Source organism: Anoplopoma fimbria, chromosome 19, assembly GCF_027596085.1.
Source record: "Anoplopoma fimbria isolate UVic2021 breed Golden Eagle Sablefish chromosome 19, Afim_UVic_2022, whole genome shotgun sequence".
Taxonomy (NCBI): domain Eukaryota; kingdom Metazoa; phylum Chordata; class Actinopteri; order Perciformes; family Anoplopomatidae; genus Anoplopoma; species Anoplopoma fimbria.
The window spans coordinates 24,546,685-24,573,036 of NC_072467.1; the positions used below are offsets into that span (position 1 = coordinate 24,546,685).

Consider the following 26,352-nt stretch of genomic DNA (forward strand, 5'->3'; position numbering starts at 1 on the left):
CTCTAGTCATGTGGGGCGGCTGTGGCACATGAGGTAGAGCGCTTGACCCACAAGGTCGGTGGTTCGAACCCCTCTACAGGCAACATGCCGAGGTGTCCTTGAGCGAGACACCTAACCCCAAAATTGCTCCCCGGGCGCTTCATTGCAGCCCACTGCTCCTCCGGGATGGGTCAAATGCAGAGAACCGAATTTCCCCATTGTGGGACTAATAAAGGCTTAATTATTATTATTATTATTATTATGTCTGTCCCAATCAATCAGCAGTGAATAACAGCTGCGTTAGAGACTCCTCGGCTTTGATTGGTTGTTTTTCTTCGTGAAGTTCACAGGCTAAAACTAATTATTTTTCCATAATTATATACTATTTAAAATATATAATTTACAGCAACTTCAACCTTGTTATTAATTGGTAACAAACTGCAGCAACATTCAAACATCTGCCTCTAAACTTGTAGCAATACACGGATACAAGCAGAGTTTAGACAGGATTTGAAGATAAATGGATTCATCTCTTGGAAAAAACATTGATTGCATCGTTGTTTTTATGCTTCAAAAAACGCTCTGAGATGTTTTTGCTTTGATCGTTTATCAGCGAGAACAACACTGCTGACAATATATTAAAAGTAAGCGATGCAGTGAGAGAGGAATCTGTCCGGGCTTCACAGTTACAGCAGAAATATGTCGATCACAATAAAATATGAAATAGTTTGTTTTATAAAAGCGCTGGAAGAAGTTTTCAAACTCTTAACAGAAGTAAAAGTATTTAAGTATCATCAGGAACATTTACTTAAAGTATGAAAAAGTACTAATTGGGTAGTAAAACATTCCCCATCAGTTTTTTTACTTTTATATCTGATGTTTCTGGATTAATAATACTGCTGTGTTAATGTTGCATTAAACTACTGTATATGTTTTTAACTCCTTTAAATACTTTTGGCTCGTTTAATCTACATAATGCATCATATTCTATAAGATCACCATATGTTTGTAGCATCACTGTCCTGTGAGAACCACGTAGCTCTAAAAAGAACAAACAGCCTGTTTTCAGCTGATCCAAGAGGCTTTTATAGAGTTTTCTTATCTGAAGAAGTAGAATCATTTTCTTAACACATAAAGGAAAACTTAATCTTTCAGTTTAACATTCAACATCAACACATCTGGAGATACGTTGTTTTCTCTGGACAGGAAGGGGATTTTAAAAGTAACTAAAGCTGTCAGACAGATGTAGTGGATTAAAAAGTACAATATTTACCTCTGAGATGTATTTGAGTATAAGTATAAAGCTGCCTTAAATGGAAATACTCAAATAAAGTACAATTACGGTACTAAACCAATATTTGGCCATTTCTTCAGGTTTTAACTTTACTTCTTTACAGATTTACATCTAATATATGCAGAAGGAAATGCACCGTATTAGAGTTTTTATGTATTGAATTCAATTAAATAAAATTGAAGAGTAAATGAAACATTTTTGGGAAATATTTCTGCACAACAATCAACGACTGTAATGTCAAATGTTAAACTTTTTAAAAGTGTTGCGTAGTTATTTTGATAGAAATACATTTTCCATGATACATGGGGTTTTCTTGCAGTGAAACACATTTACTTCTGTTTGACCCGTTTCTCCTTAAATGTTTCTGTATTTGTCCCACTATCAGAAGAGTTTAGTGACTTTAAATGTTTCCTTTTCCAATGATGCAATAAATGATGTGATTGTCACAGATTTTTTTATTCATGTATAACTCACCGTTTATTTGAGGCAAACAGCCTGTCTGATAATTATGTAGCGTTCGGGATCGTTGGTGGGCCATGATGACTAACTCAGTCAGCGCTTTTCTCTTCAGTGTTTGTGTGACGTCAAAGCCGATTCTGAATGGTGTAAAAATGACAGATTTGGGTGAGAGGCAGCGGACGGGTGGTGGGTGGTGTTGTGCTTGGTAAAAAGGGGTCATTTTAAGTAACATTGTCACCTTGGAAACATTAATAGACGTTGATAATTTACCACTTCTTCAGTTGGAAATATACTCTGGGAGCTGCCCAAAAACAACTAGAAACTACAGTCAGGTGCTTTGCTCAAAGGCACGTGAAAACATTAAAAAGGTGCCAAAAAAAGGGTAGTTTCTGTTTCATTTTGTCACATTTCTCTCTGCTGTTTCACACACAGGTTTGAACTCCATTAAGTTTTACTGGTGTCAGCTTCACTTGGCGAGCTCTGACAGACAGTAAAAGGTTGTTTATATGTTGGAGACACACTGCATGAGAGCAGAAGAAGTAATCAAATCCTATATTTAAAGGAAAGCAAGACCTGTATCTGTAAACCAATGTGAAATGTCATTTTACCAGAGATTTAAACCAGCAACCTTCCTGCTCTTCAGACCTTATTCTGTCAACTCAAGTCCCTGCCAAACGAGTGACACTGCTGATCTACCTGGATGGAAAATTTGTTTGTGAGGGCCGGCGATGGAAGAACTCTGACTCATTAATCATTCATTGGGCGGAGGAGAGCGTCTGCAGAAAGCTGGTTCTTGGCATTTCGGCGGCAGCGATATTACAGTAAACACATTTTCCGAGCGCTGCTCTGCGGTCCACGTATAATCAATTCTCCTGTTATTGCCTCTCACACGCTTGTGGGGCAATAGGGGCGAAGGGGATATGATATTGCCCAGGAGTTGCCAATAATAAAATTCCATCAGCGAGAAAGCACCAGAGGGGGTGGGTGGGTGTAGGAGGGGTGGGGGGGGGGGGTACTGGGAAGTGTCAAACCCGGTCTGAACCAGATTCTCAATAACAAACAGCCCTCCTGTGAGAAGTCAACAATGCCCCAAGGTGAGACGTGTGCCATTTGTCACTCTGGATGCAATAGCAATGTGCGTTGGATAAATGCAAAATAGATATTTCACATCTGAAATGAAACCGCCTGAGAGGGAAATACAGAAGTCATTCTCAAAGCCCACCACTTTCTCTCTCAGCTCTGCAGGAACAAGAGGGAAATCCATGTGGAAGCACACGGCAGGAAAGAAGGGAAAAAAAATGGGTGTATTCTCGTTGACACTATTTTGGAGAGGTGCGTGTGCGGGAAACAGATCTACAGTAGAGATGCAACGGATTATAAGGGGGAAGAGGATGCTGGTCTCCATGGCGACAAGTGTGTAATGGAAACATCGGTGGCACTGAGACGGCCAGAATCTTTGTGAGTATGAGAGGATACCACTCGCTGTAAAAAAAAAAAGAAGAAACATCATCCCACAGCTCAGCTCTGCAGAGGAAGAGAGAGAGAGAGAGAGAGAGAGAGAGAGAGAGAGAGAGAGAGAGAGAGAGAGAGAGAGAGGAGGGAGCAGAGGTGTAACAAAGCTATGAAGCTCAAATCCTCCAGACTTTTTTTTCCTCCATGAGACGGTGATGCAGAGATATGATAATTTAGGAACGCAGAGCCGGATTCGCACTAACGCTGAGCAGTGTCCCAATTCAGATTATTCCTTCCTCCACTCATGAAGGTGTTAGAGACGGGGGGGTGGGGGGGTGTTTGAGGCAACTTGTGAATGGCGTGACGACGGAGGACGTCATCTTCACATTCAAATGAGGAAATAAAAAGGTCAAAAGAAAATGTTTTTTGCGCTTAATATGCAAAAAAGCTGGCAGTGGCTTTGGCCCTTATTTCTATTGGGTATAACGTTCTCTACATAGAAGTGCTGAGACCTGAAAGAGGGAAGGATTTGTAATGAACAAGGCCAAAATGTTCATGTTGCTCCAGTGGGTTTAAGCAAAAAAAAAAGGAGGATATGTGGATATAAGTATCGGGTATATGCCTGATACTGTGCTCATGTACTTGTACTTGTACCACCTGCTGATTAAAGTAAACAGGTTTAGCCCACAGCTTAGGCTCACTTAAGGTGGACTGACCTTTAAGGTGGACAATCTGTTCTCGTTTAAGCAACAAGCCACTCCTATGAGATTTGCTCAGCGATTTCTTTTTCACATTTAAGTGATAGCATTAATCGGACAAAATTGTTATTGTTGGTTAAACGGTTTATCTTTAACATCTATTGCAAACGATGCTAAGATTATAGTAAGAAAACCAAGAGTTAAATGGTAAAATATAATTATTAATTCATATTTAATTTGTTACAGACATGTTTTCAAAGTAACTGAAAGCACTGTAATAGTATTTATTAAGTACTCATATGGGTAATCTGAATCGGCAAGTACTCAAAAGTAAGAACTTGTTCTGCATCCCTAAAATAAAGTACTTGGTGTTAAGGTTGGAGAAAGATCGAAGTTAAAAGAAATCAACATTGACTGACTGACATTGTTACAAGAAGTCATAAGAGGAAAGAAACACAAGGGTTGTTAAAGAGCCAACAGTCCAGCTTGATTATCTAAAACCACTTCATCTGATGGTTAAAACCCAAAGAGAACACACTAAATGTAATATATGTAATGAATGTATAATTATATAATCCCCTATAGCACAGCTTTGACCGGAAAAAAAACTTGCTTTTAAATATGCTGCCTCATATATCCGTATTGGAGCAGTGTTCTTTTTTTAATGTTCTCAGTAATTAACAAGACATGAATGCGTGGTTAAAAAAGCAAGTGTAAATCCGGCCTTTGACATTAAGTCTGTTTGATGAACCAGAAAGTTTTTCCGGCACAACCACCATAAAGTGTTTGAGTGGTTAAAATAATTGGGGAATTTTTTTTCTTTGTCACCATGATCCTAGATATCATCAATTATATAAATGATCTTGTTGATATTATCTCAGTTTGCCGTTATAATTTATGTTGGGTTATTAAACTAGTGAGTACAACAGGTAGAATATATATCTTTTGAAGAAATAATTACATTATATAATATTGAACTGTTGCAGGATTAAGCTTTTTTTTAGACGTTATTTCATTATCATTTACAGCACATTAACTAGGCTACTGTTATTGTTTCTCAGAGTAACTACAGAGGATGTTACGGTGATGCCATGTTGCTGTTTGTTAAAGAATATTGAAAGAGTTTGTTACCAAAAACCAAGAGGGACCGGAGAAAGCTGCACCGTTAAGTAATCTAGTATACGCTTCTCTTGGTGTCACGGTTAGCAAAATGAACTCCAACAAGGTGAAAAACGTGTCTTGCAACGTCCGCTGTTTACTTTGCAAACGCTTCAACAGATGATAAAATGATTTCCACTTTGATTACTTTCCAGAGTTTAAACATCCAGTCTCAGAAACCAAGTTTTGATAAAACTTAAAGGCTAAAAGTGATTGGATCCAGGCTTTCATGTTGGAGGAACACATTTATCATGTAATTTGTCCACAATATTGTATTCTGCACATCAGAGTTCACGTCCATTTCACTCCGTTATTCATCCATCTGCCACTTGACACGCAGTCATCATTTGGGTTATCACCAACTTTGGTGTAAATCTGGCAGCAGCGGAAGTGCGAAGGCTTTTCTTACCCTCTGATCGCGGCCTGACATTGCTGTCGGCTCATATTGATGAAATAAAAAAAATCCAGATAGGAGTAAGAGATTTGGAGCCGAGCCCTAAAAAGCCCACGTTGTGAATGTAACCTGAGCATGCAGAGCAACAAAATCATCATTACTCAGGTGTCTGCCAACAGCGTACCCGAGAAGCTGCTACTATAAGACGAGCATAATAGGATGCTAATAAATCCTCTGGAGATCAGCGGGAGTTCAAAATGATGTTTCCCAGAATGCTCATCAATCAGACGAGCGGGGAGGCTGACTGGCTCTTGGAAGACGTTCGGTTTCAGCTCAGCTTCGCCTCGTCTGGTTTTACAACCCTCAGCGGTGTTTTTCTTCGAATATCTCAGTTTGATGTAAATAACCGTCATTTGATGAGTAACGCCACAATCTTTTACCTCTTCACTGTTACTCAGGCTGGCAGCGCTTCTTGCCTCCGACTTGTCACTGTCTGTTCGCTCCTGTTTTGTTTTGTTGTGCCCGAGAGGTTTCAGTGCTGTTGTTGTGCATCTTTAATGGGTTACTTTGGTGCAGTTTAAAAGTTTTTGGGAGACAAATGAGCAGCGTTGCTTTAGAATTAATAGATTACTGAACAAGCTGACCAGGCACAGCCCCAGAGGCTGAAAGGGTCAGGGGCCTTCACCTAAACAGTGTAAAACAAAGAGGCGAAAAAACACCACAAAGAAACAACAAGAAAAGTTGAAAAACGACTGCAAAGAAACACAAAATGAGCACAAAGAAACTACAACAAAAAGATGAAAAAAAGATCAAACACGACGACAGAGAAACGCAAAACGACCAAAAGAAACTACAACGAAAATATGAAAATGACTACAATGAAATGCAAAATGACCACAAAGTAATGACAAAAAGATGAAAAGCAACTACAAAGACCACAAAAGAAACAACAAGGAAAAGATGAAAAACGACCAAAATAAACTACAACGAAAAGATGAAAATGACTACAATGAAATGCAAAATGACCACAAAGAAACAACAATGAAAAGATGAAAAACATCTACACACAAATGGAACAAAAAAAGTGGCAAAACAATCACCGCCTAAAAAATTACGAGATGGTGATCATGCTAAACATTAGCATTTTAGAATTATCTTTGTGTGCATGTTAGCGTGCATACGTTAGCATTCAGTGCATCTTAACAGAGCCACTAGTCTGGCTGCAGAAACTGAGCAGCATATAATAGCTGGATTATGTAAAACATCAGTAATTAATTGATAACGTATCATCATTGAGGTGGTATTAAATTATCTGGAATGTACTGTATTAACACCAATCTATTAGGAGGAACATTTTAATTTGAACAACTTCTTCCATTGTCTGTGAGTTAATACACTATTAGCTGCTGTAAGCCTCCACGCTCCAGCAAACTAATGTAATTCATGTCATTAAAGAATTTCATCTCCATGAAAAGGGCATTTTTATAGATGGGATTTAGTTTTTTTGTGTTGTTAAAAAGATTAGCAGACGACAGAGCTCAGTCGTACAGATTCAGCCTTTAAAGTTGATTTATTAATGTGCTGGAAGAAATGTTTTTTGCGTTTGTTTGTTGATTTTCTCTCTTGGCTGAAAGCAGCAGCAGCTCCCTCTATGTTTTTGTTTACTGAGAAGATGTTTTGATGAGAAAAAGACTGAGAGGAAGGTGAAGGACCTCCACACAAACCTCAGCTCCATCAGTTAAGATTTTTTAAAAGCCATCTGAAGTCGCTCTCATTTCCAAACGGAGGATCGCTTTCCTGCCTGGGAGAATAATGAGAGGCTGACTCTGATTCATTCATCCAGCTGAAGAACATTTTGGGCGCCAAAGAAATCAGCTGGCGGACAAACCTCCGAGTCCTCGGCTCTAACATTAAGCCTCTACGACTCCACAAATCAGAAACCTGGAGGACGACCAAGACCGTAATGAAGACAGTACAAACACTGCAGGAAATGTAAACAATCCTTCCTTCAGCTCAACAGATCAATTCTAATTTAGTTGCTGAAGTCAATATGTTTCTCACATCCTTTTTATTTATGTTTATCAGACCTTTGCGAGTGTAGAAGTTTGAATCAAATCCAATTTTCTGACTGAGATAATATTGGAACTGACTTCTTCTCTAGTTTAAAGACACTGCAGTGATGCTCTTGTCTGGTCCACTATGTTACTTTTTCTCTTATCTTTTATTTGTCTTGTTTCAGAAGCAACTACTTTGACAGAAATTGTTGAAGATTTCACAGAGAAACTCATCGTCTCATAATTTATTCACAAATCCAACTCAAAGTGTTTCCATCCACCTGTTTTTAGGAGCATTTTCAACACAGAAAACCATCATAAATCTGAGGATAATCAAACTGGATCCAGTAGGTGTCAGACAGCGTTAGTAGTAACAGTAACTCGTAAGTAAGTAATATTAATACTTTCTGCAGTAACGAGTAGTTTAAGGGATTACTATTTATATATTTACAGTTATTATTATCTCCACTAGGAGAATCATGTGATCGATCCCGTATGTGGCCTTGAGTGTGTGAGTGAGTGAGTGTGCATCTCTGTGTCTGTCCACGGCTAATCTCAAATTCTGCTGCAGCAAACTGCAAAATATATGTTCTAACAGAACTTCTACTACACAAACTGCTGAGTTCAACCTTTTTTTGTAAGATTGTATGACATGTCTTATGCTACGACTACTAGCAGATTGCCTGCATACATCGCCGCTTAGTGTGTTAAAGATGCCTTACAGCCCATTAGTGGGTTTGCCAATTGTGGGTTGTATTTCATTCAATTACAAATTACTTTTGATACCAAGTAAATGGTATAGTAATAATATTACTTTTTTAAGGAGTAATGAGTACAAAGTAACTGAGCTTCTGAATTACTAGTCAATACTAAATAAACAAATATCAGTTGAAGTACAATGGGATGTAATTACAGTTTATACGCAGTTGGATTAATTACCTTAAACACATTCACAAACATAATTCAGAAATAAATCTATTATATTAAGTATTTTTAAACCATAAATTTGCCATCTATTAGCTAATTGTTGGATGTATTCAATTGAATAATAAATTACTTTTTAATACCATGTTATAGGAATGGTAATAGTATTAGTTTTTCAAGGAGTACAAAGTAAAAAGTAACCTAGCTACTGCATTATTAGTCAATACTGAAGAACAAATACAGGTTGAAGTCTAATGGAATATTGTTACAATATATTTTGGCGTATTTTCCTGTTGAATTACTTTTTTAGTGTATTTCACAAACACTATTCAGAAATAAGTATTACTTTGTTTGCTGTCTATTATATAAAGTATTTTCATAATGATGATTTTGCCACCAATCATCTGTTTCTGGTGTTAAAATATTCTTTAGATCTTTGTTCTGTTTTCTCGGGGACCTTGGCCCAAAGACAGCTGGATCCACACCAACAGACAGAAGAAAATGAGTTTTACAGTACAATACCCATCGTTATCTGTTCAAAGTCTGTTTTGAGATTCATTTATTTTTACATTCAAGTTGTTCCAAGAACGAGGTGAGCCGTACAGAGACTAGATAACACTGATGCTTCTTTGTGGCATGTCGGCCGCCATCCGAGATGATCAAAAGGTTTTCTGTCATGAAACTGTGAGACTGAGTCCTCCAAAGGTGAGGACGGCTGGCAATGCCTGTCGCCTTCAGAGGAGACAAGCTCGGCTTATTAAAACTTAAAGGAGCTGCACACTGTTTGTAGCTGCCTCCTGGGACACTTTAAACACAGCAGCTCAATACTGCACGTTATCTAATGCACGATAACTCAAAAAGATGCTGAACAAAGCTCATGACATTACCAAACATATTACCAAACCTACAGTCCCTGTCAATTTAATATGAAATCTGCTTTAAATTATGCATTTCTACCAAATCCGACAGAGAAAAACTGTCTGCTGCTGTAATATGTCTGTTTGAAACTGTTTTTTTTAACCTTTTTTGTACAGTTTTGTTGAGTTCAGTTCAAAAACAGCACGGAGAAATGTCATCACCACAAAAAAAGCAGCTCTCTTTTTAGAATCTGAATCACAAAATGGATCTGAAATAATGCAGATTGTTCCTCCCACTCACAGATACAATAGTTTCCCCAAATGAAATCATTGAGTCAGGTAAAGTCACTGACGGGATATTGTCTGCTACATCTGCTTGAAGCTGCAGAGTGAAAACCAAATTATCTCCAAAGAGTGAGCGCTCAATCCACAGAAAGCTTCACCTTTGACCTCTTCCCCTCCCTCTCTGGTATAAAACACACACCGGCTGGATGAACATGATTGATGCTGTGTGCAGTTTACTGACAGGTAGAGCAGAGACTAAAATCCTCAGAAGGTTTTCTTTATTTCAGAGCCTCTTGAAAATGTTTTTCTTCGTGGAACCTGATGGCCGAATGCAACAGCTTCAAAGACAGCTGGACTGATGGTGCATTCAGGCGCTCCTCGTACGCTTGTTACGTCAAACATTTCTGAATCTGTAAGCAGAAAAGTGACCCTGAAGCAGTTCCATGACGCCTGTAGATTGTTCTCTGCAACACAGGATGGACAACTGTTTTAAAATCCCATTTTTAAACCGAGTCCCTCTGTTAATTGATCATTTATCCCTTGTTGAATGCTAAATATATGTCAAAGATCTGTCAGTATCAGAGTATTTTTACATCAAAATCCCCATCAAATCCCTGTTTTTTCCTCTTTATTTGTGGTAGTATTGTAGTATTAGTGTTTAATATTAATAGCAGAAACAGTGTTGCAATCCAAGTACTTCATAATGTTACTTTAGTACTTCCATTTTCTATTACTTTGTACCTCTAATTCATTACTTTTCAGAGGAAAATATATTGCAGTTTTTACTACAGCTACTAATTATATCACAGATTAAGATTTTACACACAGAACATGAACATTTTATGAAAGAGAAAAGAGAAAATCATCTAAAAGTATATTAAGTAGTAAAATTCAAAACAATCAAGTATTTTAATATACAACTGATAGGGACTATTGTGCATACACAAGTATTTTTACATCAAAATCCCAATCAAATACCTCTTTTTTATTCTCTTCCTGCAAACGGTTTCAAATATTTCATCCTGAACTCATGTGTTCATACAAAAAAAAACATCCAATCAAAGCAGACTTTGGGCTACAAGCTAGCCACACCAGTCATATAAACCACACTTCACCTTTTGTGGATCTTAGTAGCTATTATAGCAATATGGAGAGACAGGAAGAGATGTGCCAACAATGTGGCTGTGGTCTAATTTATTCAAGGGAAACTTTGCCACTTTTAAACTGGCTCTCTGTCACTGCAGCTCAGGCAGCTCATGCAGATGAATGTCTAACGGATGACGTGTTTATTACTGTAACTCCCCTAACTTTGACAAAGTAGTCATTTTAAACCAAAATCATGATACTTGTCGGCTATATCTTTCATTTAGTCTTAGTCCATTGTCAAGTCTTAATTGAGTCAAAGTCTGGGCATGTTAGTCTCATTTTAGTTAAAGAAAATAACTTGTTTTAATAAAGTTTACGTTCATTTGAGCTCTTTTCATTCATCAGATTATTTACAATATTCAGTTAGTCAGTTTGGTCCAGCCAAGAACACCACCTTGTTTCTTTCTCCCGAGTCGTGCTGTTGTCATTGTTAAAGTAAGTTATTCTGAGTCATGGTGACTTTGCTTATTTTGTGCTGCAGGTGAAGTCCAAGAACCGAAAAAAGCGCTGAGTTTTTAAGCTAATTTTACATAGTGGCCAAAGGTGGAATTACAACTTCCGGGTCCGTAAACTGTTTATTAATTTTCCTTAGGCTCGAAAATAGTTTTGGTTATAATGTTTTTAGTTCACAATAGTGGACAAAATGCCAGGAGGAAGAAAACAGAACAATAGAGAAGAAATAGAGAGACGCCCGACATGCTGGCTAGCAAGTTAGCTCGCTAGCCACAGTCATCTAAAGCCCCATCTTTATTCACTCGGACGAGCAACTCTCACTTTGTAGACACCAGCATCCTTTTCCCCACAGATGCTTCACAGAACACGAGCAAGCAAACAGATATCTACTTAGTATTCCGGTGGAAAACAAAAGCATGATGACACCGTTCCATAACCGCAGCAGAATCGACGCTGCTGCTGCAGCAGAGCACAACGAAATGTAAAAAAGAAAGAAAGAAAGGAAGAGAAAGTGAAGTCTGGAAGCTCACTCAACTTTAGAGGAGCAGGAAGTCTCTGATGAAATCCTCTCTGGGATTTTTGCTAAAACAAGGTAAAGGCGAGCGTTGAATGTCAACGCTTATCTGCTCCGAATCGCTGACGGGCTTCGGTTTGTGTCAAAGAAAAGCAGCACATCCCCTCTAATTAGAGAAATAATCCCTGATCTGAATCGCATGTGCGCTGAATTTAATTTGTGTGCTCTTCACGGTTCACCGGGTCGCTGATATGAACGGAGGATTGATAAGCTCCCATCTGATTGTCCTTCTGGCTGCAAATTGATGACAGGCTCAGTGATTACTGAACTGTTAAGAGGCTGATTTGGTTCTTGCTCGTTGTTTACTGTAATGTCACTGCTGAGGATTTATTCATAGAGGAATATGTGTGTTGGTGGAGTTTGACTGTTACATTGTTTTGTTGGGGTTCTTTTCTGGTAGCTACGTACGACTTCTTACTTACTTACTTTAGTACTTCCATTTTATAGTCATTTATACCTCTAATTCATTACATTTCAGAGGAAAATATTGTACTTTTTACGACAGCATCTACTTAATTTAACATATATTTTCACAAATTTTATTACAGATTGAGGTTTGGCAAACAAAACATCTGATGAAATATAATGCATGTTAAAGAGAAAATCATCCAGAAGTATGTAAAGTAGTAGCTTCAGGTTGACTAACCAACATTTAGATGCTGCTTGCAAAGATTTATTTCATTGTTAGACTGCCAAGTTTAGCTTTAAAGGTAAAGAGACACAATCTTTTTAAAGTTTCCCTTTCACACTCTGCTACAGAAGCATATTGCATTCACTGAAGAAATAAAAAAGTCCTTTCAAGAACTTATCTAGAAATCAGGATCATTTAAAGCCTGAATAAAGTCATAATTCTGGGATCAGGATGTCATAAATATGAGATATTGTCTCCAATTATTTTTCTTTCTTTCTTTGCACTGCTCTTCCATATTCTTTTGTGCATTGTACACCAATTATTTTTATGAAGACGTTATTGTTTATTAAAAAGACCGAAGACCAAAGTATTGATTCACATAAAGTGTAACTTGTCATTTTAGAAATCCATGAAGGTTTTACAAAGGGCAGGTGTCAGCAGAAGGACAGTGGGTGGTAAAAGGTTATAAATACAACACTGAATATTTCTTCTTCCACTGATTAAGAGTGCTATTGTGGTTTTAGAGGGTTGCCAGTTATGTTAAAGCGATACTGAATCTTTTAATCTTTCCAACTCCAACACATCATATAGAAGAAGTTTGGGACAAAACATGACAAAAATGGCAGATATCCTTTCAAGCCGATATCTGGAGATTAGTAAATTTTGTTTTCTTTGTTGTTGGGATTTCTTATAAAAGGATTAATCAATAAAACGTTGCAGAATATAGAAAAATCCTCTCTGCTCCTCCTTTAAAATAAAACTGCTTCTCCCTATCTAACCAATATCCATTTAGTTTAAGATATTAAAGCCCCGACATCCTGTTTCAACAGTCTGGAAGCTCTAAAACACCATTTCACTCGGACTTTAAACATCACTAATAATAAGATAAGATAAGATAAGATAAGATAAGATAAAATAAGATAATCCTTTATTAGTCCCACAGTGGGGAAATGAGCAGGATAACAGCAGCAGAGAGGATAGTGCAAACAAGAGACATAAGTAAAAAACAAGTAATAAATAAATAAGTAATAACACAGTAAAGAATAATAAATAAGTAAAATTAATATTATATAAACAGACAGAATATTTGTTATAATAAATAAAATAAGCAAATCATAATGAAAGAATAGTAATAAAGACAATCTCTTCTGGTGTTTGAACACAACATTGACCTGAGTTTGAGGGTCTGATTTTCTGATTTTCTGTTCAATAAGCTCTCTGACATTAGTTCTCGTCCTCTCGTCCTCTCGTAGCCCCTCATGACTTTGTCGTAATTACTTTCGCCAACAGAGGTCAGAGCGGAGATTTGAATCATTAGACACGAACGCTCACTTCTTTTTTCACATCTGAAATGATCATATATCATCATTTCATATCGCCTATAAAAAGTTTAACCTTCAGCGGGGAGGAGGAAATGAACCCGTTCAACATTCGTCCAAACATTTAGGAATATCAATTATGACACTAATAACTGAAGATTTTTTGGATTCTTCATAAAATCCCATATATTATAAGTAGATTTATTTTTGGGACCAGATTAGTGCCCTCAAGTGAAAAACCCAAATAGCTTTTGTTTCCTGTCTGTTAAGCAGCTTAGAATTATGACATCTCTGTTAAAGGATAAAGTTGATGTTTTGTAGAAATTATGTGTTTTTTTTCTCCAGTTTATAAATCTGCACAAAGCCTAACAGATAGTTGAAATCTCTCCGCTGTAGCACCTCACTGGGTTCAAACAGTCAAATGTCTTTTAGGTCTTAAAAAAAAGAGCATAAATGTTGTTTTACAGGAAGCTGGAAGCACACTAAAAATGTAGCTTCTACCCATAAAAAGAAGGTTGCAAACCACCGTTTCGATCTGATTTTATTGACTTTACTATTCTTGGCTACATCTTTGCCAGCGCCAGACAAAAAAAGATGATAGGGAGAATAGTTTGTGATATATATTTTTTTTCGATAGAGGACATAAAGACTTGTCCGATTGCACAGTGAGGGTTCCTATTTTTTAAGAGCAGGATTTATTGTGAGCTTTGAAGGGGTTTCTTTTGATTTAGACCCTTCAACTGTTTTTTATTACAGCGAGAAGCTGAAGCAGAGTGATCCTAGTTCCACGCTTTCACAAGGTCTGGTCGTCCTCTAAATGAAGAGTTCCCTTTTCCAATTTTCATTTAGAGACACTGACCTGTTCCTCTCTGTGGCTTCAAACGCCTTCAACAACACTTTTTGATTCATCTTTTCTGGTGACATGAGGTAAATAATAAACGTATACATACCTGGATTTCTCTCCGGGGAGACAATCTGTCTTTTAAACATCATATCGAGTGTCTTACAAATAAATGCAGGGTGGAGTTAGGTTTTATTTTGCTGCAAGGAATACATAAATTTAATGATTCATCAGCAATTAATGATATTTTATAAATGCATGCAAGTGCATCTTCATTGAAAATGTTTGATTAAGTCTTCTGCGTTGTGATTTCTCTCACATCATTGCAGTTTATGTGAGAAAGTTGGTTTGTTTTGAATAAATCATTGTTAGATTGATACAAGGCCATGTTATAGTATGAACTGTCCCATTAACTATGTTCTCAACTCACGTCTTAAACTATCAGCAGCAACGTCCGAACACGCAGACAAATTATGTTCCTCATTTGTTGGACCCGCATTGTTTTTGGTGAGAGCACTCTAAAATACTTGTTGTGAGCTATGGATGGAATTAGTTCGCTGGTAAGTCTGTCTGTTGTCTGTTTTATGTGAATTTCTTTATGTTTTAATGTTGTTTTTTCAAAACTTTTGGCTGTTTTTCTCTTGTAAATAAGATTCAAAAATCTAAATGGGCTTATCTTGGCTAAAAAAAGGTTTTATAAGCAACATTGCTGAGATAAACACTGATCAGATTAAACAACATTTCATTTTGTCAGCCAAAGAAACCTTGTGATGTTTCATTACAATAAACATGTTTTTCTTTCTGATGTAAGCCCAAAAAAAACAAACTCAATAATGACAAAATTCATAGAAATGTTAACACTCTTACAAAACCTCTGTAATCTCTGCTCCAGCGTTGTCTTTTGAGCACCTCGCTCTTATCTCTCCCTTTGACACAAATTGCTAAAATGTCCTTGAGCAAAAAGCATAGTAACAATTCTGCAGACCTTGAGGAGGCTTATTGCAGCCGAGATGCACTTCAGATGAGGAAAAAAAAAAAAGACACAGATGAAAGAAGAAGATTTGTCTCTATGGACTAAAACACCCACAGAGAATAGGACTCAAACTGAGCAAAGTGTAAGGATGGACTTGGATATTAAAATGCAACAAAAAGGCTTTATATAAAATAATAACACTGCTGCAAAAACCTTTGAGTTTATCACCCTGACCGGGGCCATTTGATGAAAGCTTTAATGCGAGCCATGCATTCAGATATGTGTATTTGCAGGATAATGAGTGTTCCCATTGGGTCACTGATGTCTTGCTCGGCCCATTGAGCTACACAGAACAAGCTTTTTTTTTTGGCCGTGGACACGAAAAAATGGAAGGGATTATGTGCTCCGCCTGCCAACACAGTCTTTTGATGAGAGGCCAGGTGATATCAGACTATCTCCATTAATACCAGCATCTCCAGCTCCTCTCTCGGTTAACGTTCTCTTCCAGGCCTGCCCCTCTCACCAGGTTGTTATCAGTCTGAGGGATAATTAAGCCTTGAGGGAGCGTTGTAGGCTTTCCTCTTCTAAGTCGTCAAAAGTTAGAGGGAGGCAGATCAAACAGCCTTTTGAAACGCAAGAGAAAATAAAAAGCTAATCTAGCCGAGACAACAGAGGTATTGTTGGAGATGTTTTTCCTTTGACTCGCATCTTGCACTTCGAGATGAAAGTTCCTTCAAACTATAGGAAGAGTTTGAAATCATGGACTTCTAAATAAATCTACAACTAGCGGGAAGACACATTAGAGTTTGATGCTGCAATACATTTAAGAAATTGATTTTTCGTACCTAAGTGATTTGGTCAGTAAATTCATAACTCAAAATGAATCAAAAGCTATTTTGATTATTGCTAAGTAGTTAGACTCATTTATCCAGTCAGAATGCTGAGCTGTGGCAACTCACATCCTTTTTTATATCACTGTGAATTGAACATTTGGAGGTTTTGAAATGTCAGACAAACAATCACTATGCTCTGACATTTAACAGACTGAACTGTAGTCGGGGTTGCAGCCAATCTTCGTTCAGTATCTTTAAAATATAATTGATCCCATGAGTCAGAGTTTGGATTTACAGCATGGGACAAAAACTAGAAAGACACTGGAATTCAAAGTATTAATAGTAGTAAAATATTTATCAAGAAACAATACTTTTTTGTCGGGATTAAGATTGTATATGTCAACGCGATAGAAGAATGTGACTGATGAGATTAACACATCTATACGACTGTTGTTAAGTTCATTTACAGAAATATTAAACAACTCTTATATCAACATATTTCTTCAATAGTTGTGGAAAATATGAAAACTAGTTGCCCCGAAGAACAATTAATGCTTAACGTCAGTAAAACCAAGAAACTGATTGTTGATTTAAGGAAAAAACAGGCAAATACGCACTCCCACGTCTGTATCAATGTAGGAATCAGCACCACTAACACCCTCACGTGCTCATAACACATCTCCATCCGGGGCAAAAAAACCCAATAAACAACTGCTCAGACCAAGAGGGCTCTACAGTTGGTGATTAAAACCACCCAGAAGACCATTGGTAACCATTTACAGAACACCAGTGATATTGGTGATAAGAGGTGCCTGGGAAGAGCTCGAAGGATATTAAAACGTTACAGAAGTATCAGCTGCTTCAGAGCTGCTTCTTTCCTCAGGCTGTGAGACTTCTAAATTCATCCTCCAGCATATAATACAGTTGGGTTTTTTTGCTTGCATTTTTCTTGTTGTAAAATTGGACTACAAACAGCAATTCGTTGAACAACCTTGTTTTTAAATAACAATAAATTAACCTTGTATCTTGTACCTACATTTTCTCAAAATGAGATTTTTCTCAGACTCCGAGCCAGAATTCTTTATTTTTTTTTTTATTGCTGTTGACAATATTTTCTAATTTATGGAGTTATAAAAATATATATCCAAAACACCCTCTTTTTAAAAACCTTTGAATTTAATATATCAACTAAATAAATGAAGAATATTGTAGCTGGCTTTAACCAATGTTCAGATTTCTGCTCTGGAAATGTATGCAAATATATACATATATTCATTAAGATAATGCCTGAATATATGTATATATATTCTAAACATACATTTTCAGAAAAGTTTTATATCTATTGATATCTATTTGTTTATTTCTATACCCTATTCACCCGAGCTTTCTTCCCTATAAGATTATATTTCTACAGAGTTGTCTGTACCTTTTCTTTTGGTTACTGATAAATGAGCAAAAGGTTTTTCTACTTAAAAAACGTTTACTCCTTTGACTTCAGTTCGATCAGAATCATATCAAAAGTAAAAGAAAGTCCAACAGAGGGTCTATCAATCAGTCAAATGCATAGTTGAATGTCTGCAGCTCTGATGTTTAAATCACCATTTCAACACAAAGTGTGATTTTGAACTGAAACTGAGAACAGACGCGTTTGGATGAAATGACGACGCAGACTGATAAGTGGCGCTTCCATTGTTCTGGTGACAAGAGCCAGATTTGTGCCAACAATTAAAATGTGCGATAACAGATAATTTGACAACAATGTGAGAAAGTGTTTCACAAGCAGAGTCTGGAACAGAGACTCTGACAGCGTTAAACTCTTACCTGGTTTCTGACGTGGTCAGGTTGTTTTCGGCTTGCATTGATCCTTGATCTCAAAATGAGTCGGCCTGAAAAGAACCAAAAAAAAACAGAAAGAAAAACAATAAACTGTGACGCATTTAGTTGTATAACTCAAACGACTGTAATGCCTTTTCACCCACACATGCTCTAATGAACTGTCTAGCCGTTTGAGACAGAGGATGGCGTGTTCAGTCAGACTTAAACATCCGACTCTCACAAACAGTGCTGTCTCACAAAACACTACATCTGCGTTCAGACGGAAGAAAAACAGCCTCATTATCGTCCATCTCCCAAAAAAAAGAAGAAAAGAAAAGTGTTGTCTTGTTTATTGCAAATCTGAGCTACTTTCTATCATCTAAAGACAAATGTGCACATTTTTGTTTCTGCACTTGAGTTTGTATAAAATGTATTTGTTTATGACAAAAGCATTAATACATTTTGGATTACGTAACAGACAGAAAATGAAACCGCCAACCGAAACACCAGGCATTAACATATATTTTTTATTTTTGAATCTTTATCGATTTATATGTTTATATATTTGTCTAACTCTAATTAGCAGTAATAATATTTTGTATTATTAATATAATTTTTTTAATTGATATGTATTTTATTATTTGCCTTTTTAGTCTTTAAGACCATGCTACTCTGCATTTAAAAATCGTACTAGCATTTGATAAATACATCTTTGAATCTTGATTTAATTTAGTATGGCACTGTCAGTCATTACCCTTTAATCATATTGTAATATACGTCATTTTGAGGACAAAATAATATTTTTTTTATCTTAAATAGCACTTTATGATCTTGCTTTAGAAATCTCTCTTTCTCTACAGTGCGTAAGAAAAACATCTGCACAGTAAAGTGAGCACACATACCGTTAGTTCACTTAAATACGTGACTGACAAGGAGAGCAGTAATTCAATAAGACCGCCCAATAAAGTGCATCGAATTCTCCTTTTTGTAACCAAGTTAGAGCAATTATAAAAATAAAAAGTGAAAAATAACAAGTCTTTCAGGAGGTGTCAACCCCAAAGCAACTTGTGTCAAATCTCAAACTAACTTGTGAGATGCAGCATCTGTTTACGGCAGAGAAGCCACGCTTGGTTTTCAAGTTAAATTAGCTGTAACCGACATGTTGTGCTGTGTGTGCTGTTCACTCTTGGTACAAGATGCTAAATTGCAGGAGTGAGAGAGAGAGAGTCTGATTCTTTTCGAGGCTGCAGCCTTGATTAAAAAGATATATATATATATATATTCTGGTGCGAGCAGATGGCCGTGTAGACTTTGCTTGCTTGTTTAAAAGTAGGCAGTCCACCCACCTTCGAAATATCTCACATTTTATCTCCATGAGGGGAAAACTGAAAGGGAGACAGACTTCTGAAGGCCAAAAAAATAGGAAGATACACTCTTCTATTGTTCAAAATGACAAATTGAAATTGAACATTCACTGTTGGTTTAAACTTGTTTTTTGGGGGTTTTGTTAGTGATGAGAAACATCAATGTTTTTGCCAGATGGAAGGTAAATTTGTTGAAACTGAAATGACTCAGATCTGACTCTCTGAGAACATGATTTGTCTGGAGGTTTACTAACATTGAACGGTACTGAATGTGCAACTCTGCTCTCCTTGAAAATAACAATATATATAAAGCTAATTTGTTTTTGCAACAGAAGCATAATTGCTGCTTGAGGTTTGTTTACTGGTGATGTTTGTGCAGCATTTTGCAGAGCAGAAGCTGTGTGGAGCTGGTGGAGCTGGTGGAGGTGGATGCTGGGTGTTCAAAGCACTAAAACTTTAGGCAGCAAGAATATTTATTTGAGGAATGTTATGTTTGGAAAAGATTGTGATTGCGGTTAAATATTAAAGTAAACACATTCTGCCTGTGCTCAGAGTTCCATTTTCACATTTCTTTTTAATTTAAAGAGCAACTTCAAGGGAAAGATCAACAAAATTAAGAATTCCAGTGTTGTTTTCATGGAAAAGGAAAGTTTAATTTTCAATATTCAACATTTGTGAACATGAACTATTCTCTCTGAAAGCCAGAAACCAGAGAAATAACGGCGGAAGTGTTTTTAGAAGCGTTTTTTGACGCCCGTCACTAACGCGTCTCATGTAAAAGATAAGCTTCCATTTTATTAGACGTATCATTACACGCCGACTCCGTGAGACCAGCGTCTGTCAGAGACTCCCTACGTTTTTAGGCTTCAAATCACGTCACGTTTAGAGAAGTGTAATCTGCATAGACAGCTTTTTGAGTCACTACATAGGTTTACAAACATGTTGGATTTCTTCCCACAGAGCCGACATGAAAACTATTTTTGGTTCAGTAAATATCTGCTGTCAGTCGGCCCGATGAAGGCCGACGTTCAGAGACCTTGACTGAAGACGGAGTCGGCTTAAATTGGATGAGTGAACCCTTATCCACTGCTCCTGTCTCGCTTCCAGTGGGGATTCCCAGTAAGTATCAAGCTTGTTACGTCAACAAGTATAAAGCCTGGAGCTGTTACATAGACGATGAATGGGAGACTGATTTTGTCAGTTCTGAGTTCTCAGTTCGGATCCTATAACATGTTTTTGGGTGCGTTTATAATTTGAATGTGACGCTCTACATTAAAATGAGAGCGCTGTTGTTATTAGGAAACACAGAGTTCTATTTATATGAATTAATGAACGGGTAAGTCATAAATATGCGCCCTTTGTGCAAGAGCTCGTGAGACTGTAACAATATACATATGGAAATAAGTTGGAAAATGTAAACTATATTAATGGTAAGACTTGCCACCCAGTTGAGCTAAACTTTTTGTTAAATAGTTTGTCAAACAAGTAACATTCATCCTGCAAACACTCTGGTTTTGGTATTTGTGTTGTTCATGCATTTACCCTTTTTTCGACTGCTTTAGACCACAGGAAAAACATGGATGATTTTTTTATAAAGGGGCTTAATTCTCCTTTAACATCGACTGACAATCTTTCTTTCACTGACCTCCAGTGGTTTAACTTCTCAGATTGCTGCACTGATGTAGAAGTGTACTCCAGGGTGTGTCGGTACACTGTGACATCACTGTTTGTGTGTGCGCTTCTGACCACAACCGACCAGGTATCTAAACATGACCACAACACTGTTCATCACGGGGCGACTTAGCGCTAAATGTCAACCCTGTGTCAATGTCGATTCTCATCCCTCCTCTAATTTACTGTCGTATTTTAAACTTGAAATCACAAAGAAATGTATTAGAATATATATTAATACCATGAAAAAATGTTTATAGTACTTTAGTTGTACAACTTGATAGGAAATAAAAAGTACAATATCATTCTTTACCCATGATGTTGATCAAATATATTTCAGATGATTCTATAAGTCTCTCAAAATGTATCTGCTGTTGCAAATAACTTATATATAAAGATTTAATTATGCATTTTTTTTCTCTCCCTATACTGATTATGATATGAAATCCGTTTACCTCACGGCGTAGAATCATTTTTATTCTCGGTAACTTGAGGGCAGAGATATGTGTGGTTCTATAAAACAAACTGGTGGCTCACTGTGGCTACATTTCTGTAACTGAGAAACTCTTAATTGTATCGTGACACTGACAAAGAAACTGTATTTAATGTGGATTCTTCACGTTGTGGCCGATTTCATTTAAGAAGGTCAATATTTGAAATCAAACAGGGACAGATCAAGAAACGTAAAACTAATCTTGAAATTCTCGTTCCCAATTTCGACTTCTCCCCTAAATTTCAGCGACTAATATGTCTTCTTTTTCTCACAATCATATACGTTTCGTGGTCTGTGATTAAAACAGTGGGAGACGTTTTTAAGCGCTGCATGCTCAAAATGAGTTTTTTTTGTCCCTTCATGCTCTGGAATCTTTATTTCTCCAATTTAGTTTTGTGCTCGCTCGATAGTTTCGACGTTAACAAAATGACACTGATTTGTGAGCCGACCTGCTGCTGCTCCAGTTGTTAAATGTGTTTACTAGCTGTATCGCTTTCCCACATCGCATTGTTTCTGCCTGTTTTATTGATCCTTGAGCGTGAGCTATTCCACCCAGCTGTGCTACTGAAACTTTAATATGATCTCTGGAATTTAAAAGGGAAAGGTGATTTAAAGTTTTTGAGTCCAAGGCAACTCAGAACAGAATCTAAATGTCAGGGACACTTTCTCTGAGGTCAATCTAGGTAAACGCCATTTTCCTTTATTGATCCCCTGCATCGAGTCCATACCAATCACAGCAGAGGGGATGCAGGTAAGGGGAAGCAGACAAATCAATGACAAGGATTTTTCTAACAGGGATGTGGAGAAAGAGGCGCTGAAGATTGATACGAGAGAGATAAACCTTATATTTCCTACATTCAATCAACTGCCTGTGTTGGGGACTATTTTGTGTGCCAGCCAACACAGACACAAATATCCTCTGAAGTTGTCCTTTACAGAGAGAGAGAGAGAGAGAGAGAGGGAGTGATGGAGGCGATGGCTGGCAGTAAATCCAGCCCACAATAAATGTAATTTCTAATTTTAAAGGGTCCATTAATTCTCGTCCAGCACCTCTCTGCCAGGAGGAGTTTTGATGGGGGTCAGGAGGAGAGCGAGCATTAATAACAACCGCCGTATCACATCCCGATGTGGCCGGCGACAGCGTTTCCCGCTCTGACAGTGTCCTCTTGAAAATAACATATGATGCCATTAGGTGCCATTATAGGTCAAACCCCACACAAACACACCCGGGCTGGGCGGTAAATCACTGTAATCCAGCAGCGCGAGATGAAGGCAGGTTATTCCCACGTCGCTGTTGGGGGTGTGGATGGATTTGTGTCACAAGCTGAGCTGCAGTTTACCAGCTTGAGTCATGATGGAAGCTGTGATAAGAGCTCAGCTGTCACTCAGGAGATCTCTGATCACCTGCCTTTCTAAACCTCCAAAATAAAGAAATAAATAAAACTCAACTCAAAGCGTGGACGTGAAGGGACACCCAGGGAGAACACCCAGCCTCTTCATGTTAATGTGTTGGGTTTTTTTCCCAGGTGCACATGTTTTCACCTCAGCTGTGTTACGAAACCAAACATGCAGTGTGAAATCTGACAAGCAGCCAAGGCTTATTTGTGCAGGATTATCTTTTTTCCCTCCTGCTCTCGCTCAGATCAGGATCAACATCAGCTTGTTTCCCTCCTGGTCCCTCAAGCAGAGATTTGACTCATCTCCCTTTCCTCATCCTCCTCCAAACCCCTCCAGCCCCCACTGAGCTCAACTGTCAATACTGAGACGCTAAATGCTGCTCAGACTGTCAGAGAGAAGCTGCAGCACGCCGTTCACACTTTTACACATCCTGCCTGCATGAGCACAAACTACCAGATTATAGACGAGTATTAAAGGGGTGTAAAAAAAGAGTCAAAAATTCAACAATTCCCAAACTCTGCAGAAGTTGTTTTACTCCTCCTCATGGGAAGAAAAAAGCAGATAAAACTGTGAAATTTACACCCAGAGAGAGAGAGAGAGAGAGAGAGAGAGATGCAGAGCGAGCTTACCTGTCCACGGCGCAGACGCACAGACGGATCTGTGGCTCTCTTTCTTTTTTCCTCCTGCTGCCTCTCCGCTCCACGACGCTCCACTCACTTAAATCACTTCCATGACTCACGCAGGGGGGGAGATAACCGGCTCTCAGGGAAAGTGGAAGTAAACACTCGTCTGCAAAAAAAGAAGAGGCAGGCAGGCAGGGTGCTCTCTCTCTCTCTCTCTCTCTCTGCAGCGCTGCTATCTCTCATCCTCCTTCCTCCTCCTCGGTCTCTTCCTTTGCTTTGATCTCTCTCTCTCTCTCTCTCTCTCTCTCTCTCTCTCTCTATCCAGTGGTGCCCCCTCTCTCTCCATCTCTGCCACCCCCTCACTCTCCACCACAAGGTGTCACAAACAGAGTGTGTCTGCACCCACCGCCTCTTATTGGCTCTCACTTCTTTCTTCTCTAACCCCCCTCCTCCCCTCCTCACCACCTCTCTCTCTCTCTCTCTCTCTCTCTCTCTCTCTCACTCTCATCTATTTGGTTTAAAGAGGCAATGCATCACATCCCAGCTGCACAACTCGTCCACACTACATTTTAAAACGGCAACACATAAACAACCTTTGCAGGTCTTATATCCTGAAGCTCTCTGTCCAAACTAAAACTCCTAGACATAAAGAAAAATGACTACATCTGTTTCCTCCTCTTCCAGTCCCAGTTGACAAATTGTTCACAGCAAACATCTGGATCAGAGAAGAACTTACAGCTAAGTTATTCTGCTCAGTCCCAGTTGCTTTTACACATATATAGTGTTTTCTTAACAGCTGAACTCACAATGCTTGTTGTTCTCGTACATATTTTTCTGTTTCTGTCTGTCTGAAAACTGAACGAAAATTCAATTGTGATTTGATTGCGGGTCACATATACTCAAAACCAACGACATATACGCAACTGATACATGAGCACGCAAATTTAAAAGTGATAATCATTTGGGAAACGTGATATTTGTGTGAAAGCAGAATTTACATATAATTCACTTTTGTGAAACAGGGTTGGGTGTCTAGATGGTTACCCTAGATTTACGAAAACATGCGACAGACAACCTTAACTAAATTAAACCATTTCAGGTCAACGCCTCAACTTAAAGGTATAATATGTAACAATATTTTCTGATCGATTCACAGCTTATATATTCTAAAGCACAAATAAACAGAACCACACCCGGAAGGTGCCGGATTTTGAATGAATGCAGCCAAAGAAACAGAAAGGGTTGTGACAAAGCGGCGATGATTAACCTGCTAATGTGACGCCGAAAAAGTCCTGAACACAGCAAAATAATGAGAAAAGATTAAATAAAGGCAGACGGTACCACACACTTTCTTTTCCCACCAACTTCAAGTGTGAAGTTGAACTTAAGGCGTGGTCAGACGCCATGTTATAGTTTGTTTCAATTATACACCGGCCTTAACTCCAACTAGTGGCAGCCATTAAGAATACTGAATTAGTGTGTTTAAAACTTGACCTGCCATCATATATCATATATCAAATATATGGATTCCAAAAGTCTGCACCCTCTCCACTAGGGATGGGTATGGTTAGGATTGTATTGATTATTACGCTTATCGATACTGCTAATCGGTTTGGTTCCTTATCGGTACTTTTATCAGGTTTTTTGGGGATTATTTTGTGAGGTAAAAAAGACAATTAATCAAGAAAACAATCGATATCGCTTTAGTATTTTGTATGCAAACAAATAGTAAACAATAAGCTAATTGATTAGACTATTCTTATTAGTAAACTCCGTAGTGCATCGCTAACGTTACCTGCAGTCGACAAAGATGGACGGCTGCTTTTAACAGTCAAAAACTGTGCATTTCTGCAGATTTATGTTCAAATGTTGTGATAAATTGCTGCCATCACCTCTCGTCAGAATAAGGCACAAAGATAAAGAGACAGAGAGAGGAGGTTTGTTATTTTCCGCAGAGATCGAAGGTACAGATAGCAGAACCAATTACATCGGACACTATTCATACTCGGGGATTTCACTAATTTGGAACCAATGCTCGTTTAGAACCGAGTTTCAGCGGGCAGCCCTACTTTCCACATTTTTGTCTAGTATCTCCATAACAAAATAAAACTGCTTTTTGTGCATTTATAATAAGTAGATGATGTAAAGTTGTGAAATTGTACTGTGCTTTATAAGATGCATAATAAAAAAATAAAATGAAAATAAAGTAGAACATCAAACTGCCCTCACTGAGAGGATGTAGCCTTTAATGATCAGTTCACACTGGGACTGCTCCAGAAGAGGGCCAGGAGTCAAGTTGCCAATTTGCAATTATAATTAGCCTTCAAGCCGCTCACAATGTAGATTACATATAATATCCATGCTGCCATGTCCTCGTGTGATATTTGTTCTAATTCGGCATGAAAAAACACAGAGATGTGCTCGAGTTGGAGGGCGTGTTTGAAAAAAAAGAAAAGTGCTGCAGCTGTTTTAAAATGTGAGTGGCCCTAAATCATTCAGATCACACCGTGTAACACCACGCACCAACACAGAGTCCCCAATGTTACAATACTCCTGTAAGCATCCGCCTAATTCAAATGCAGCAGGAAATCAAAGAGAAACGCTGGAACATCTGTTCTGCTCTTATTGGGGACTGGAGTGTCGGTCGTAATCAGGAGCCATCTT

The 26,352-nt window shown here is 38.0% G+C and overlaps 1 protein-coding gene across 1 annotated transcript in view; it reads right to left on the minus strand.

The window, feature by feature from the left end:
* LOC129108689 (alpha-1,3-mannosyl-glycoprotein 4-beta-N-acetylglucosaminyltransferase C-like) overlaps positions 1-23,943 on the minus strand; it is a 38,055-nt gene extending 14,112 nt beyond the window's left edge. The window contains exons 1-2 of the mRNA XM_054620586.1: positions 23,695-23,943; positions 18,146-18,210 (exon numbers count right to left, since the gene is read on the minus strand). The gene's annotated coding sequence lies outside the window, so the exon portion shown is untranslated. The remainder of the gene's footprint in view (positions 1-18,145; positions 18,211-23,694) is intronic.
* Between the last annotated feature and the right edge of the window lie 2,409 nt (positions 23,944-26,352).